The sequence below is a fragment of the Carettochelys insculpta genome, chromosome 1, assembly GCF_033958435.1.
Source record: "Carettochelys insculpta isolate YL-2023 chromosome 1, ASM3395843v1, whole genome shotgun sequence".
In the NCBI taxonomy this organism is placed as follows: domain Eukaryota; kingdom Metazoa; phylum Chordata; order Testudines; family Carettochelyidae; genus Carettochelys; species Carettochelys insculpta.
The window spans coordinates 215080508-215097706 of NC_134137.1; the positions used below are offsets into that span (position 1 = coordinate 215080508).

The 17199-nt window shown below is 42.9% G+C and overlaps 1 long non-coding RNA gene across 1 annotated transcript in view; it reads right to left on the reverse strand.

Annotated features, from left to right (window-relative positions):
* LOC142007012 (uncharacterized) overlaps positions 1 to 17199 on the reverse strand; it is a 498770-nt gene that overhangs the window by 442319 nt on the left and 39252 nt on the right. Inside the window, exon 2 of the long non-coding RNA XR_012643883.1 lies at positions 3690 to 3847. This is a non-coding gene — a long non-coding RNA (uncharacterized LOC142007012). The remainder of the gene's footprint in view (positions 1 to 3689; positions 3848 to 17199) is intronic.

Here is a 17199-nt window from a genome sequence, read left to right on the forward strand (position 1 = left end):
CAGTGGTGTATATTAAAGTGAAATATGGGTCCCCAGCTAAGTTACTAAAGTGACATTTGGTGGCAGAATAATTTCTGTGAGTGTCCACTTAGACCAGGCACTGCAGAGAGGCATCTCTGGGGAACTTCGGATGTGAGCTCATTGATTCTTACCTGCAAGGCAAAGCTAGGTCTGGCACTGTGGAGGAGTTTTCTGATGAGGTGGACACACTGGAAAGTAAGGGACATGACAAACAACCTAAGTTCCAGCAAAGCTGTCTTGCTGAAGCAGAGGGAGAACATCGTGGCTTATGGTACGGGATGTCCTGAGGAGAAAGTTTAACCTATAGCTAAAGTTAGAATAAAGCAAATCTCTCAAGCAGATAGTCCCCAAGGATGAGATTTTTTAAATGCGCCCAAGTGACTTAAAAAAAAAATCAAACTAAAAGTGTATTGATAAACCAGAGCCATTTAAGTGCTCCTACATTTGTTTAACCTAAAGTGGCAGGTTTAACCCAATATTTTTTAAGGTTCACGTTAATGTAATATAAACAAGGTTTAAAGTGAAGAAAGTGCCAATGCAAAGTTGCAATGGGTTAAAGTTTAACTTCCCACCTTTAGTTAAAATGTTGCATGCAACTTGTGCATGTATGGACATACCCTAGGACCACAGGACTTAGTCTACTTCTTCATTGGTGGGAAAAAAGTTGTCCTCTTAAGTCAAATGACAAGGTTAGATTCTAGTGAAGGTAAGGTAGTTTGTAACTTTCAGACAAACTGGCAGATTGCGCTGGGGAAACCTAATCTTGAACTTCACCTGCTCACTTGTGCAAAAATCCACCAACTGCTTGTCTTCACTAGACTTTTACCCTGAGTTGGCTGATTCATGTTAAGGAGACATACTTATTTCAAATGAAGACATAGCCTTAGGCTCTTGTGAAAATCCCAAGGTAACGTTGCAAGGAGTAGAATTTCCTTCTTATTGCACCTGCTTATTCAATGGTTTTAATGAGAACAAAATAAATGGAGAAAAGAAGTATGTCCAACCCCTCCAAGGGGTATCTGCCTGCACTTGCCTGCCAAGGGCAGATCAATGAGAATCAGACTTTGCTGCAACTGCCAGCTAGAGAAAATCTTCCAGGCAGCAAGGAGACAGAGAAGTTTGTATGGAGACAAAAACACCAAGCCTGAGTTTATTAACCCATTCGCACTAAATGTGGCATATAGTTTCAGAGGAATAGCCAGCTAGTTTATAGCTTACAAATAACTAGCAGTCCTCTGGCACCTTAGAGGCTAACAAATTTATTGGGTCATGAGCCTTCAGGGGTAAAACCCACCTCTCATCTGGTTTTACTCATGGCAACGGTTACACTAGCAAGTTTTGCTAGCAAAACCTCGGTTTTGTTGACAAAACTGGTGGAAGAACCACACAAAATGCGGTTTGTTGACAGTCTGTCGACAACAGGCGGCACTTCCGCTGACAACCTTCTGCCTCTCCCAGCTGGAGAAAAGTGCTTGCGTTGACAGATTCCGTTGACAAAAAAGCTGTTTGGACACTCTGGGGGCCTTCTCTCAACAGACAGGGCTTCCAGGACAATGGGCAGCCCTGTCTGCTGTGCTCCTGGGTGCCTGCTTTGTCACTAAAGTGGCCGGGCAGTCCGGCTGCTCTGTTGGCAGAGCGGAGCACTCTCCCAATTGGCTTTTTTGTGTGGCTGCACTCTGTCAACAGAAGTTTTGCTGGGAAATCTCTTCCAGCAGCGATGTCTGTTGACAGATTACTGTAGGGTAACCACAGCCCATGAAAGCTTGTGACCTAATCAATTTGTTGGTTTCTGAGGTGCTACTGGGCTGCTTGTTTGCTGTGGCATGAAATACAATAAATAGTGCTTGAGGTATGTGGGATGTAGGGCTAAGCACTTCAAAAGAAAGTAAAGAAACAAATGAAAAAAAAGGAGTAGAGCAATGATGAATGGGAATATAATCAGATCTGTTCCCATTCTGTTGGGATATCTGGGCCATTAATGGTTATTGTTTCAGGCTCTTTTATCTTCAGTTTAAATAGATTTTGGAGGGAAAGGCAAGTAAGGATTAAAACAATTTTACCTAAGCTCATCTGTTTGAAAACATATGTGCAGACTGTGTGGGGTGGGTTGGTGGGAATAAGAATAAAGAGGGGGACCCTATTCAGAGACCCTGTGTTTATAGATCAGTTAAAAAAGAGGTCTTTCATCTGCCCCTTTGATGAAAGTCTTTGGCCCTATCTTCTCAGCACGGATCAATACACATTTCCTAAGACATTTATTTAGGGATTTAAGACTATGAACTGAATCCTGCCTGGGGAGATTATTTTTTCTGTTAACAAAAATATTGTCTGAGTCTGATTTTTTTCACTCTCTTTTGGATTTAGTTTTTTGTGTTTAGTTTTTCTTTTTTTAATCTTGCAGATTTCCTCTTGAGAATACTGTCTCTCCCTTATCTCTATGCCCCAGCTCCCAGCTTTGTACAACAGCTGTGTTTTAAACCACATAGTTCAAATCACTGGTCAAGAAAGCTTCCGCACATTCTGAGAGACAGCCATTTGATCCGAGAGGGTTTCAATAGTAGGGCTCTGCATCTGCCATGCAGTACGTTGCTTTATAAAGTTCTGCTGACAGCTGCTTCCTCCTGGAGGCATACAGAGTGCAATATTCCAGTGGGTGGAAGGCTTTGCAGGTAACACTGACCTTTGTTTACTTTTCAGAAAGCCTTTGGGCCAAATGTTCTACGATTAGCCACATACAGCTACTGTTCTCATTGGGAAAGGGTGGATGAAAGTATCAACAGCCTCTGACCTTTCATTCTTCCCTTTAGCAGATTCTCTCTGTACTTGCGTGTGACTGATCATAGCCAGACAGAGTTCTCAATGTAACGTAACTACCGTGTCTTTGTCTCTCCACAACAATGGGCTGAATCTACACTACAGCGGTCTTTCGAAAGATGATCTTCTGGAAGACCTTTCCTGGAAGATCTTCTTTCGAAAGAGCATATCTACACACAAAAAGGTGGATAAAAAGGTCGATCCGCTCTTTCGATATAGAGAGTCCACACAGCCCCTGCTTTTTCGAAAGTACTGGTCAGGAATTGAAAAATCTGGCACTCTGAGGGCCACTCTTTCCAAAAAGGGCCCACAGAACATCTACACATGCTTTTTTATGAAAGAAGCTTTCAAAAGGAGGAGCTTTTCCTGATCCAGGAGTGGAAGAGGGTTTCCAGAAGAGAGTTGTCTTCTTTTGATTTCAGATTGAAAAAACGCACTTTGTGTATGGATGCTCTATGAGTTCTTTTGAAAAAGGGCCTGATTTTCCAAAAGAACATGCTAGCGTAGACATGTCCATAATGACTGCCTCCACATCACTTCAGTAATAAGACCAATGGTAGAAGTGGCTCCTTGTCAAGCTCATTGAAAACTGCTGATTGATTGGTGAACCTGAGTCATTACTAGAGCAGTGGTTCCCAAACTTTTCAGTAACATGGCACATGTCAATGATACAAACAATTCCATGACACACCCACTTTTCTCAGCTGAGTCGACTGCTCATAAATGTCACATTTACTTACATTTACTGCAGTCTTATAGAGGTTTTGCAGCATAGTAGTGCATACAACAAGCTAAACAAGGATCAAATGGGATGTTGAGTAATTGAGTAACTGATTAAATGTTTCATTACTCACAGGGTGGGGAGGCGGGTCCAGAGAGCAGGCTCGCCTTCCTGCCAGGCCACTGGAGACAGGACATAGCATTTAAACTGCATCCCAGCTTCAGCAGGCTCCAGCCTTCTCATCCTTACTCCTACAGCCAGGAATGGCAGCCAGCAGGAGATTTTCATTTTCTGTGCAAAAAATAGAAATGTCATGTATTAAAGTGATTTTTTTCAAAACTTTACATTCCATGAAAAATGTTATTGCAACTTTTCATAATGATTTAGGGTGAAAATAAATTTTGAAATCTCAGCATTTCCCCGAGGATGGAAATTCCTATTTTTAGCCATATCTGTCCAATAGGACCATATTTCTGGAAAAATCATATGGCATATGCAATCGACTGTACAAGGAGAAGAAGAGTTGACAGAAAAGTGAGATATTTGAAGTGTAATAATGCTGTATTAAGACACTGGATTAAATCTATGTAATTTCTTTGCGAATAATCCACGATTCTATAATAGGCCAAACAGATCCAAAAGATTGAGAAGCAACAAGCCCTAATATGTTTTGGGGGCAATTCCATACATATGCCTGTGTGGTATTTGCTTCCAAAGGAAGAAAGCATGTGGCCATCCCTGCTTCATGTCCAGCCTCACAACTTTCCAAAAAACACTTAGAACAAACAGACTGGGCCAGAGGCTATAAGGAGCACCTAAAGACATGAGAAGAGAATCTGCTTCAAGGTTAAATACAGGCTCTCATGGAATCTATTTTGAATACCACTGGAGGAGAGGAAGGTGGTCAGAATAGGCAATATGGATTCACCAAGGGCAAGCCATGCCTGAGCGACATAACTGCCTCCTGTGATGATATAATGCTCTGTGGACATGGGGAATGTGGTGGATTTTGAAAGGTGCGGGGTCTTTTAGATAGTACCCCCGTGTAGCCGCGCCGAGCCATGCACTTTTGAAAGCAGTGCTTTTGAAGCACTGTGGCTGGAAGTGTCCTAATGCTAATGAGGCACTGAATATTCAGTTCAGCGCCTCATTAGTAATCTTCAAAATTCAGCTATTGCGAAGATTTGTGCCTGTGTAGACACAGCTGACGATTCTACCTGCAATTTCTATAAATTTCAAAACCTATTCCAGCTCTTTAAATCTTTCCTTTTGAGTAATCCTGTCAGACCTTTAACAATGTTTGTTGTTGTTTTCTGCATTTCCTCCACTTTGCCAGTAAGCAACAGGGTGCAATTCCAATAATAAATCTTAAAACCACTTCACCTATTTATGCAGCCTTTTGAAAAGCCCCTTGAGAAAGTTCAAAAAGAGGGTACAACTCCAATTTAAATGTACAACAGACCGCCAACTAGCCCACAGCCTGTATTAACGAGTCTTCCAGTACTACCCATCTGAACTCAAAACACTCCCCTCTGAATGCACCTGGACCCCGGAACTCCAACTAAGGCTGTTTTGGAGCAGCAATAGCAGGGCTCTCAGGATGCAAGAGCCCCTTGCTGAAAGATCGCTCCCTCCAGCACCTGCCATTTAAATGTGTTAGCTTCAGCACATCCACTGATCTCAGCTGGAGCAGAATAAAGCAGAGAGAGAGAGGGTTCCTAAGGCAGTTAGGATGCAAATCATTTGGGGCTTTATAAAGCAAATAAGGTGCTTTGGACTGAACTCACGCATGAACTGGCAAGCTAATTCAGACAACAGTGTGCAGGAGGTGCTGTATGTGCTCTCTAAAACCAGCAAAACAGGCTGCCTTGCTCTGCCTTCAGGAGGGCTCTTCAGGTGCAAATCTCAAGTAAACTGCATTGCAATAATCCACTCTGGAAGTCATGGGTTGTGAGAGGACCCACATTCAAGAGGAAAGCTTGCTACCTGCTTTTGCATATCCTATTCTAAGGCCCAGGGTCTTTCTAATTAACAACAGTGAACACTACACGCAAACACAAGCAGCAGAGAGGAAAAGCATTTATTAAACTGCATTAAACTAAAGCCACCCCTGAAAAAGGTTTAAAACAATAAAAATCTTCCCTTGTCTAACCTGAAGAGCCATGTCAAATGCAAAAAATGATTGCCAAAGGAAATGAGTCCTGAAGTCATCAACATTTACATACTGTCCTCAGGAACTGTTCAGTGCTACTAATATTACCGCAACTCAGCAACGACATTTAATGAAAAGGAACCGGCACAAGAATAATTACTGTGTGTTATGATAACGGGCACTTCATTGCTCTGAAATCTCCTTATTACATTTGAAAATTGGTACTTTGCATTTGTTCATTTTTCCAAAAGGAAAATACTAAATCACTGTATGTTAGGGAAAAAAATCATTAAGAACTAGACCCACAAATGCCTGTACATTCTAACTGATTTTTAAGTGAATTGCAGGAGTGTAAAATTAGGCTAACACAGTGAAAATTGAGCACCCTTTTAGATTAGATCTTCAGTCACTGTAAAACAGCCTGCCTCTTGACCAGGGCTCCTTCTCAATTTTTTTTCCATCTGGGGTGGAATAAATTTATGTACAGGAAGGCCTGTGTGGATGTGCATCACCAGTAGAAACACATACAGCCAACTGTAGGTGGCTGTGGACTCTCTGCCAACCAGTTGGGCGGTGTGTGAATCTTTCCTGGGTGGCTGCCCAAGTGCTCAGCTTACCAGGATCACTGATCTTGACTTCAACAGCTGTCTGGTACTTACACCAGATGAGAATATGGCCCTTTGTCTGTGAAAGCAAACTAACCTCTGACAAGCCTTGCAATTGCTCTGTCACACAGTCCTTTTATGACATTGGCTAATGTTCGGGTACACATTCGTGTCAGTGGGAAATATTTCTCTTCATGAAACCCACCAAGCAAAGATAGAACTGCTTAATTCTTATTCTTCCATCGTGCTGCAGGAAACCCCAGATTAGGGAGCAGTGGCTGATGTTGCATTATCATCTTACTGAAAACCATACCATACTTTATGTGCTGGCTTTTTTGCTGCCTGGGCCTGTAGGACACCTCTCTCTTGAGACAGATACCCTGGCCTCCATGTCCGTGCTGACAAAACCCAAGCAGAAGGAGCCACCAGGTGTGAGGGGGCAGTCGATTGAAAAAGTCTTTCAGGAAACCAGTAAGAGAGCTGCAGTCGGAATTGGTTCATCTGCATGACACCCAGGAGCATGAGGACTTCATTGGTGGAATGCACATGGCAACATCTGGGATGGCAGATGCTAGTCAGGTACAGAAGACTACAATGGCCCCAGAGACAGAAGACTAGCCATCTACTACATGAGCTGGAGACTGGCTGTTAGCTACTTCAGACAGTGGTCATCTCCCCACCATGCTCCAACCCCCATGCAGGTCCGCCATTCAATATAATCAGGAACCAGTATGGTATGCTGGCAATAAGAAGTAAGGAGCAGACACCAATGGCTGAGGAAGAGGAACTATATGTCCCCAAGGCTGGGAGCCTCAAGCAAGAGCTGGAGTTCTAGGATGCTGGTGGTCAGGCACTTTCTTCTGAGGGGAATGGAGGCACTTATCTGCTGACCTGACATTTTGACAAGAAAGTCTGGAGCTCTTTTCTCTTCCACAATCTTCCTGCAGGTGGGAGTGCCCCTTTAGGAGTGGAGAATCCCTGGTAGTGCAGCTCCCACTGAGATGAATTGCTAAGGAGTTTGTGCAGTTGATACTGGGGACCAATCTATAAATAAGCCAAAGGCTGGCAACCTTTCTGAGGCAGAGTGCCAAAATTTAACCTTTTGACATCTATGTATGGTGTGAATGCTGGTGATACTTTTTAATCTCACTAATAGTCCTACTTACAACACCTTCATTAATAAAAATATAAAAACTCAGAGCTTTACCATTTAGGTGGTGGTTGGTAGCATTAGCTGGTCTTTCATTAATCAAGAGGCGGCATGGCTTCGAGCAAGCTCCTGGCTGCCTGGGGGAGAAGGGGCAGGGCTGAGCTCCCACCTCATGTGCCAATGCAAATTGGCTTGCCTGCAACTCTTGGCACATGTGCCAGGGGTTACTGACCCCAGCAATCGGGCCTCTTTCAGGGCTCCATGGAATTGGATGGGCAGCGGTATGGTCCATTTTGTGGTAGGATGGGAACAAACAGAACAAACTGAAGAAAATTCCAGGAAGGGAAGCTCAAACTTCCTTCCCCAGGGGTTGGAGACATAGGGAATAAAAGACCTTGATCAGAGACTTCTGGATGTCAATGTACTGTAATGTATAATCATTTTGATTTCCTGCTTTTCATTCTGCTCTTTATCTCCAGTGTCTGAATCAGCAATGCTCTCATTCCTTCACCTTTCTCCTTTGTCTGTCTTTATTCATATGAGAACGTGATTGCAGCCAATTGTCAGCTTTTCACCCGTAAGAAATTGCAGTTGGGATAATGTAGATACTTCTAAAATGATTATTTTTACCTTGGAAAAGAGGTTTTATTTTTTTCCCCTGGGGCCAAATCCTGAGAAACTTCTTGAGCTTTTACTCAGCCCCTGAGGTCAGGGGTGGGGGAGCTGATTGGCATGAGTAAGGACTACACAGAAACCAAATAATTGCCTTGGAATTTGACCATATAGATGATACTGGTGCATATTGTCTTTGGTTATTTCCCATAGATGTACCCTGTACTGTCCACGGGCTCAAGTAGAAGTGTTACAGTTACCAGTAGTAAACATTTCTTATGACTGATCTTGTTGGACCCATAATCCTTAGCAAGCAGTTAGGCCTTGTTCAGCAACTTCCTTCATTGGAAAGAAAGGGGTTTTCTGTCTGTCTCTACTGCATAAAAAGCAAGAGGTGCACTAATCTGGAGTGGTCCTGTCTGTGTCTTTGGTTTTATAACCCATCGCCATAGCATCCAAGCACTGGCACATAAAACAAATTGGTAATAGCAAAGCTGCTGGGGGAAGTCTGGTTCTTCTCCCTCTTCTGAAGCACAGAAGATCTGGTTATGAAACAGTTCGTGTTGATTTATTTGCTGTCTGAGTTGTCTCCGTTGTAATGCCAACCTCTCCAGCAGTAGAGCTGCATGTTTTGTACTTGCAACTGTACCACCAGGTGTGTAAGAAATGTGCTTCCTTGCCCCCTGCTGAGATGAGCAAAGAATAGGAGCTGAGTGCCATCCACTGTGTGTCACTCAAGCAGCGCCAAAGGAATGGAAAGCAGTCCCTATTAGGATTTCCCAAGGAGGTTGTGGTACCCAGCTGGTATGACAGCAGTATGCCACACGTTCCTTCCCGCACACCCAGGCAAAGGGGACATTTCCAAGCAGGGTGGAAGTGAAAGGGGGTGATGTCAATCTAGTGATGACCATTAGAGGCTCAGTTTAGTCAGTGTAAATTAGAGCAGCCTACAGCCTGCTTTAATTTATACTGTGGGACCAGTTCAATCCCTGGTGAGGCAGAGATGCAGAAAAGCAGTTGAGAGCTCTTTTCTCACTCCACCTCATACACTGTGTCAAGCACTGTTTGGGCCTAAAGATCTGGCTCAGTGTTCATTTTCAGACTTTTAAAGAAGAGGGCATCAAGCCACCTTCTTCTATACTCTTTAGGGTCATATCAGCTTGTGATTTGGTGAAATGAATTATCTCCCTGCTCCGCTTGAAAATTCCCCTCCTCTTATCATGCTATTGCTGAATAACATCTAAGATGGACTACAGCACAATCCTGAGGTCTCTACTGAGTTATTATTCTTTACTCAGGCAAACTCTCCAATGGAATCAAATCCACAGTCCTCCATCAGTATAGCTAAGAGTTTCCAGTGTTTGGCATATCTCAAAAAACCCTGTTCACCCTCCACCAAAGGCTAAACATCTTAATTTGCCAAAGACTTAGTGAGTCATACAGAAAAAATAACTTAAATGGATTTAAGGTTGTAGTTACAAAGTTTATATGAGGAAACCTCTTATGCAACAGAAAAACAGCATGTGTCTATACTTCCACAAGCAACGTATACCCAAAACCCCAATGTAAAAATGCCTTAGTCTTGTGGCAGCCTCTTAGCCTAAAGACATTGTGATTTTAGTCTCATTTGTGCTATATGACTCTGTTCTCCAGGATACAGAACTGAGCACAAACTATCGTTAATGATTTAAGGAAGTTGCTAGTATAGTTACGCTTAGTCCTTTGCTAAATGGAATAAGAAATACTTTGATGTGTATCACAGGTGCAATGCTAATTGTTGCTAATTGTTCATTAAGAACCTCCTTTAGCTTGGGTTGCCAGGGGCCTGTTTATTCAGAGCAGTAGGATATAAATTCCATCTCTGCTGTCATTGCAAACTTCCAAATGGCCATCAGCTTGCTGCAAAATGCCAGCCATAAGAATTGCGTGGACTTGTTTCTTGTTTGATTATTTTATTCAGGTATACACCATGTATTTTAACAGTGCTGTCAGTCTGCATACATCTAATCACACCAGCTTTTTCTTGAGTGCATTCAAATGGGTAATTTGTAGTACTGCCAGGAACATTAGGGAGTACACATGGAAATTTTAGGTGGGATCCAGTCAGAGTTCTTCCATTACTATCAGTATGGGAAATCTCAGACTTTATGTGTTGCTTTATAAAATAAGTAAATATTCTAAAACCATCCTGGAACTGTTGAGTCTTGACAATGTGGATTGTCAATGTGGACAAAGCCTAAAAGGAACCACAGAACACAGGGGGAGATAAACATGGGAGAGCCCTAATTTCCTGGGTCCCCCAAAAAACTTCTTCTTTCAGGAAGAGCGAAAGAGGTCTGTGTTTGGTTACGGTATTGGGTTGGAACTCAGACTTCGGCATTCAACTTCTGCCTGTTTCTGACTTGTTGTGTGACTTTGGGCAAGTCACTTAGTCTCTCTCTGCCTCAGTTCCCCAGCTGTAAACAGGCCGGTCAACTGGTGGGGCAAAGGGGACAGTTGCCTCCAGGCCTGGCCTTTCAAAGGGGCTCTGGCTACTACCACTGCAACTTCGGCAGTGGCAGCATCTGGAGCTCTGAGCCCCTTTGAAATGCTGCAGTAGTGCTTGCTCCAGCTGCCCACAGCTATAAGGGAGCTCCCAGCACCACAGTGCTGACAGTGCTGTGGGTTGACTGCCCTCGGCCCTACTCCTTCCATTCTTGGACCTACCCCTGCTGGGGGACTGAGCCGGGCATCCCCCCCATCTTGCCCTGGGGTCTGTGATGGCTGTCAGTGCCACTGGTTGTAAATGGTTATACGCTTCCTTTTTCTCCATCTGCCTTGTCTATTTAGAATGTAGGTTGTTTGGGATAGAGACTTCAGGCTGCAGTGCCTTTCTGGTCAGTAGAGGTTAGGTCTGTTAGAGGTGGTGATCTATGTCTAAAAGAGAGACCGTCCCCTTTTGTGCTGATATGGCACCTCTACACATGCAGCCCAGGAAGGCAATGGCTATTTTGCTGTCAGGATCAAAAACAGTTTATGGTGTTAAATAAGAGAGTGTAACAAGAATACTGTCATATTCAAAAGGCCTTTTAGGATGACAAAATGCAACAGAGTACAGACTGCTACAAAATCTAATTAGAAACATGCAAGGAAAATATTTTTTGCCAATGGGATCTTCTTAACGTCTAAGAGTAGGAATGAGTAGATACTAAAGACAATAATGATTTAACTTTGATGTGCTGTTAAACTGAAGATAATCTTTTATGGACATATCCAGCTCTGGCAACTAACTCTCTGCAAATTACGTTCACATTAAGCATACTTTCAAAACCAAACCAAAAAAAAAAAAAAAATGATGAGTTGTGAAGTTGTTTTCAAGTAGCCTTCTGGCTGATCAACTCTAGCTGTATGGCTTTCTCTGTGATAAAGTTTTAACAGCTTCCCTGGAAAGGCACCTGAGAAATGTACACTGACACCTTTAGAGGGAAATGTGCGCAATATCACAGCTGACTAATCTATACTTTGGCTAGACTGAACTCTAAAACACATATTAGAAAATATTCTGCTCTGGACCATTGCCAAAGTTGTATTTGTTAAGGGCACAACTTTTGAAATAAAAAAAATGCAACATTGTTCATAAAAGATGACAAGGCATAATCCTCACTCTCACACACGCACACACACACACACACACCAGTTTTCTTCACACGAGGAAAAAGTGCAGGAGTGGTGAAATGGGGCCCTAGAAGTCTGCGATGGGCCTGGGAAGAATTCTTGTGGCACAGGCTCTGTAGAGTTTGATGTAAGGCTGAATTTGAAGGAGTCCTTTGCAGGCAGCATGCTGCGAGTGGCAGGGACATGTGGGGGTACACACTTTGTAGTATTGTGGAGATACCAAGCAGCTCTGTAGCCCATAGGGTAAGCCAAGGAGGGTGCCACAATATGGCCTTCAGAATTGCCTAGGATGGGGAACACACAGAGATTATTTAAAACTGCCCTAACATCTCTACTCTATTGAGCAGCAAGTTCAACATAGACACAGCACATAGTCTCGCCTGTAATCTCTCTGCCTCTAGCCAGCTTTCTACTGGATAAGATTCCCGCTTTTTTTTTTTTTGTTTCTTTAAATAAATTTGGTGCTGTGTAGCAGACTATAGGTATTTATATTGGTTTCACTAGAGTAAAACCTCAGTTACCCACCATAACTGGAACAAACCAATGGTCAGATATGCAGGGGGTGGGAGGGGCATCATGGAGGGGAGGCCAGAAAAGACTGCCTGGGCCCCTTCTGAAATGATGGCAGATGGCTCCCTGGGGTGTGCTGTAAGAAGCTGGCTGCTGTGGAGTGGTTTCCCAGGTGGGCAGACCTCACCGATCCCAGGCTGGAGCTCCTGCCGGCCCCAGGGAGGAGAGCTTCGGTGGCCAGGGCATAGAGCCCCAGTCACCTCAGGTGGGCAGCCCCTGACACAGAGGGCCAGCTGATCTCAGAGCCCAAGCCACCACCAGCCCTGGGGCACAGAGCCCCAGCTGGCCAGGGGCAGGCTGCTGGCTGTCCTGAATCAGCTCCTCAGAGTTCAGCTGCCACTGGCCGCAGGGCGTGGAGCTGCCAATAGCTCCAGGGCCCAGAGTCCCAGTGGGCTGGGTGGGATGCTGACTGCCCTGGTGCCATCTCCCAAGCCAGCTCCCTGGCAGGTAGCCCCTGCCACCCCAGGCAGGCAGCCACTCCCAGCCCAGGCAGCCCTGTGGGGCTGCCAACTGCTTAAGGTGTACTGCTGTCTGCTCTGTGCTGGGGGAGATTATCCAACCCCCCCGCCCCCCGTTATCAAACATTCTGTTTCATTGTACACTGCCTCAGGTGGTGTCGGATAAAAAAAGTGTTGAATAACTTGGGGTTAGATAATAGGGTTTGCCTGTTTTAGCCACATATTATTAAATGCTATCAATTAACAAAAGGGACAAGACAAATTAGAAAATGGCATCTGAAGAACTTGCCCATTCAGAAAGCCTTTGCTATTTACTTCACTGGCTAGTTAAACATAAGTATTTTAAAATACCCAGTAAATGATTAGACATTAATTACTGAGAGTCTTTTCCACTTCCACATGAGAGTGAAAATAAAATCTCCTCTGTACATTCTAGTGGATGAAAGTAGGGTGGGTAAAAAGTGGTAGAGGACACACTGTAACCAATATGTCTGTTGCATTTACCTATGTTTCAGCCAACTGAAAAATGGAAAAGCAATCAGGATAGTCCCAATTCTATTTCAGCATCTCTCTGGATCTGACTAAGTAAGGTGAACGCTCCATTGTATCCTCCCAGGCAAAACACCAATGTGGCTAGTGTTACTACAGTAGAACCGCAGGAATCATGGTTGTTTGGAATTCTGAAATGTTTGTAACTCCCAACTAACCCTTACAGTTGTTTTTCCCAAAAGTTTACACTTGAACATTGATTTAAATCAGCTTTCAACATGCATTATGCAGAAGAAAAATGCTGCTTTTCCCTCTTGGATTTCTCTTTGTCATTGCATCTTTGAATAAATGTTTTCTGCCATCTCCTGTTGGCTAGGAGACTATCCCATTATGGCAGACAATGAGTTGGCACATGCTTATACATGCCTTTGTCTCTTCCCGTCTGAACTACAGTAATGTGATATATCTGGGCATAAAGCCATCAGCCCTTAGGAAACTCCGAGTAATACAGAGCACTCTGTCTCCTCACGAACATGGGCTCCTGCAGACACATCATGTCTGTCCTTTGCTCTCTATGCTGTCTTCCCAAGTTCAAGAACTCAGTCCTTATCTGCAAAGCACTCAATGTACTAGGCTGAGTGTATTTAAGAGAATCCCTGAAGCTTAGGATGGAGACCAAGGTCAGCAACTCTGTTCCTTTGGTACAAACATTTTCTACAATAAGAACTGAGATCACCTATGCAAGATATCAGAACGTTTTTGCAGGGACAGGGGTGCGTAGGTTCCTGTCCAAGAAAGTGACACAATTTCCCACAAGAATGAAGGACCATATGTGCTGCAGTATCCCGTGGCTTGAAGTGGTCTCAATTATATCCAGAGTTCATAGTTTGGCTCAGTTGCTGTTAGCACCCCCCATATAAAAATTGTTACACCACCCCCCAAGAAGGACTATCACAAACTTCATAATCTTCCACTCCAATTGTAAGGCACACTTAGTTAATCTTCCCTTCTTTGTTACAAACATGCAGCAGAGCACACATATTCTAAAGAAAAGTTTCTGAAAATGTAAGTGCTCCCCTCCACACATAATGATGCCCTCAGGGCCAGAATGAGAGAACAAACCGCACTGGAGAGATGTTCGTCACTTAATGTTCCATTAGAAGATGAAGAAAAGCTGTAGTAATGAGAACCTGTGTAGAACAGAAGAGATCCTAATCCACCGTCAATGGAAAGACTCTCATAGATTTCAGTAGGTTTTGGACCTGGATCTGAGTGATGATTCTTTCTAAGAGTAAGAATAAGAATCAGTTTACTAAAACAAAACAGTGGCCTGTCTAATTCGGTGCCTTTGATGGCAGCCAGTATGTGATCCTCCATTATGCAGCTATCAGTTAAAATCTTTCCTGATCATAGCTGCTGATCAGTTCATTGCAATGTTTTTCCTTAGACAAGGGGGAACCATATAGCTTTAGTTTAAAAATGCCATTTATTAAGAGCAAATGGAAAGTCGGATTTAGCACCTATAACAAGCAGATGCTGCTTGGGCCCACAGACAGAGTGCTGAAAATTTAAAGTTGCAGTACATTAAAAATGAAGACATCATTCATTCATAGCTATGCAATACACATTTTTCATTTATCCAAGCTAGTAGTACAACAGATACTCTTCATATTTATACTTCAAAGTCACATATTTTGAATTTGAACTAAAGACATTCAATAAGGACTAGCGAAGCAAGTAATAAGAAAGACAAGACATATCTTGCAATTGCAACAATAATAAGAATTTCTGCAAAGTTTGGCCTCAATATTTAGATTGCGTGGAACAGTAATATTGAAGTAACTCACTCTGAAAATAAATTTGTCTCTGTAACTAAAATGATGTTCAACTGCTGTTCTTGAAATAGATGAAATCTTGACCACACTGAAGTCAAGGGGATCTTTGCCATTCACTTCACTGCAGTCAGCTTTTGACCATACCCTTTACTTCCAGAGAGTAGCAATTTTCCCAGCTTACATTTTTAGCCTTCTGAACTTATCCTTCTAAGGCTCCTTTTGTGCATTATTAATGAGAGCACCGGCTGTTTTAAAACTGATTCTTCAAACAACTAACAGCATTCACTTTTCCTCATTAGATTAGTCATTGACTTCTGGAGTTAATCACTTTCTTCTCATGTATTTCCATTAGTCTCTTAGCAAACACATTTTTTGCTCTCCTCTGGTTCAAGGTGTTGCAAGTGTGATTTCAATCCATTACAGCAGCCATGAGTGGTAATGGTGCACCCTCAGCTTCACGTGAGAGTTGTTGCTATCACCTCCCTACTCCCTTATTTCTCTCCATTAGACCCTCAGTGGGTGGCGATTGTGCATTTTGTCTTCTAGGTGACAAACACAGGTATAATATTTTACTGAAAAAAAATTGCATTAGTTACTGCCAAACTCTTGTGCTTTAAATTTTACCCATTTTAAGAAAAAGGAGCAATTCCTGGTTCCTTATCTCTCAAGTGATGCTTCACAGTAATGCCTCTGACTTGTTTCCTTGTCTATAGTACAGTAGTGGAGACGGAGTAAAATTAAATGTGTTTCTTCTTCCTCTCTCTTTTTTTTGGGGGGAGAAGGGGTAAAAGAGGGTGAAAAGGCTGAGAGGAGGTCCTATCCAGCTGGGTAGAATTCTGGAGGAGTATGTGTTTATAAGAAAGAAAACCTGCCTCACTGTGGTAATTTAGCTGATGCAAGCCCGTTAGTCACTAAAGGGGGGCATGATGCTGTTAATCTTGTTTCCTCAGAAAGAGACTCAAGTAAAACTGTGTCATATCATAGAGCACATTCCACAGATTTCTGCCAAATTAGAACATGTCTTAAAGAGCCACTGCTACCTCATGGAAAATATTCTAGTCAGGAATAACTATTCTTCCGCAGGATATCTTTCTGGGATGGTTTTGTTTCCTTTTGCTTTTAAGATTTTTATTTGAATGAATTCATTTGATCCAATGGCTCAATCCCTACCAGAAGTCATAATGATCTGTTTATGGTATTGACCATGTCTACAAGTGAGGTCACGTGCAATGAGTTAAATTATGTCTCTTAATAGTCAGCAGAGCTCAAGGTCTGAGCAAGTCCATTGCACATACACTCTATGAAAGAGACATTATGCCTCCTAAAGACACCATCTTTCTTGGGCACCAGGCAGCCACATTTGCTGGTCCTCTAAAAAGAGAGAGCCAATGCTCACATCAGTGCAAGCCTTCCCAGTCCATTTGGCTCTAACCCCCCTCCTCACCACCAATCCTCGTAGCCCATAGACCGCTGCTAACCAGCGCACCTTCTTGTGTTCCCTGAAGATCCTGGAACCTCTTCTCTGCCCACACAAGTTTAGCCATAATCCAGCTATCCGAACTCTAGTGAGCTATGTGCAGCCAGGAATAAATGACCTTCGCTTGCAGCAAGAAAGAAAAAAAAAAAAAAAAAGGGTTTCATTTATGCAAAAGCTGCTATTGTAACTTTTTGAAGAGCCACAAAAAGAGAAGAGATGTAAATGTATATGATCTACCATTAATTTCTAAGAGTGTGCTAAGCACCTCACAACAGTTCAAGATCACTGTCCCACCCACCGCCTATCGCTACGCCTAAAAGCTATGGAGGTATTTAAAACTATTTTCCGTGTTGCTACAGGGGTAAAGTTAAATCCACGTCCAACTGTTGTCTTTTATTTGAACCATACACGTCTATTTGTTAGGTGTGGTAAAATTTTTTTTTTAATTTGTTTTTACAAAGCCTACATTTTGGACTGAAATTATCCAACCGTTTCCCTTTTAACCCATCTGTGTGAGAGGTCAGTATAGGAAAATACTGTAGACTCCCCAAGTTTTATTTTTCCCTATTTCCTGAAATGCCCTTATTTAACATCACATATAAGAATATAGATGTTGGGTTGTTTTCTTCTTTTCTTTTATC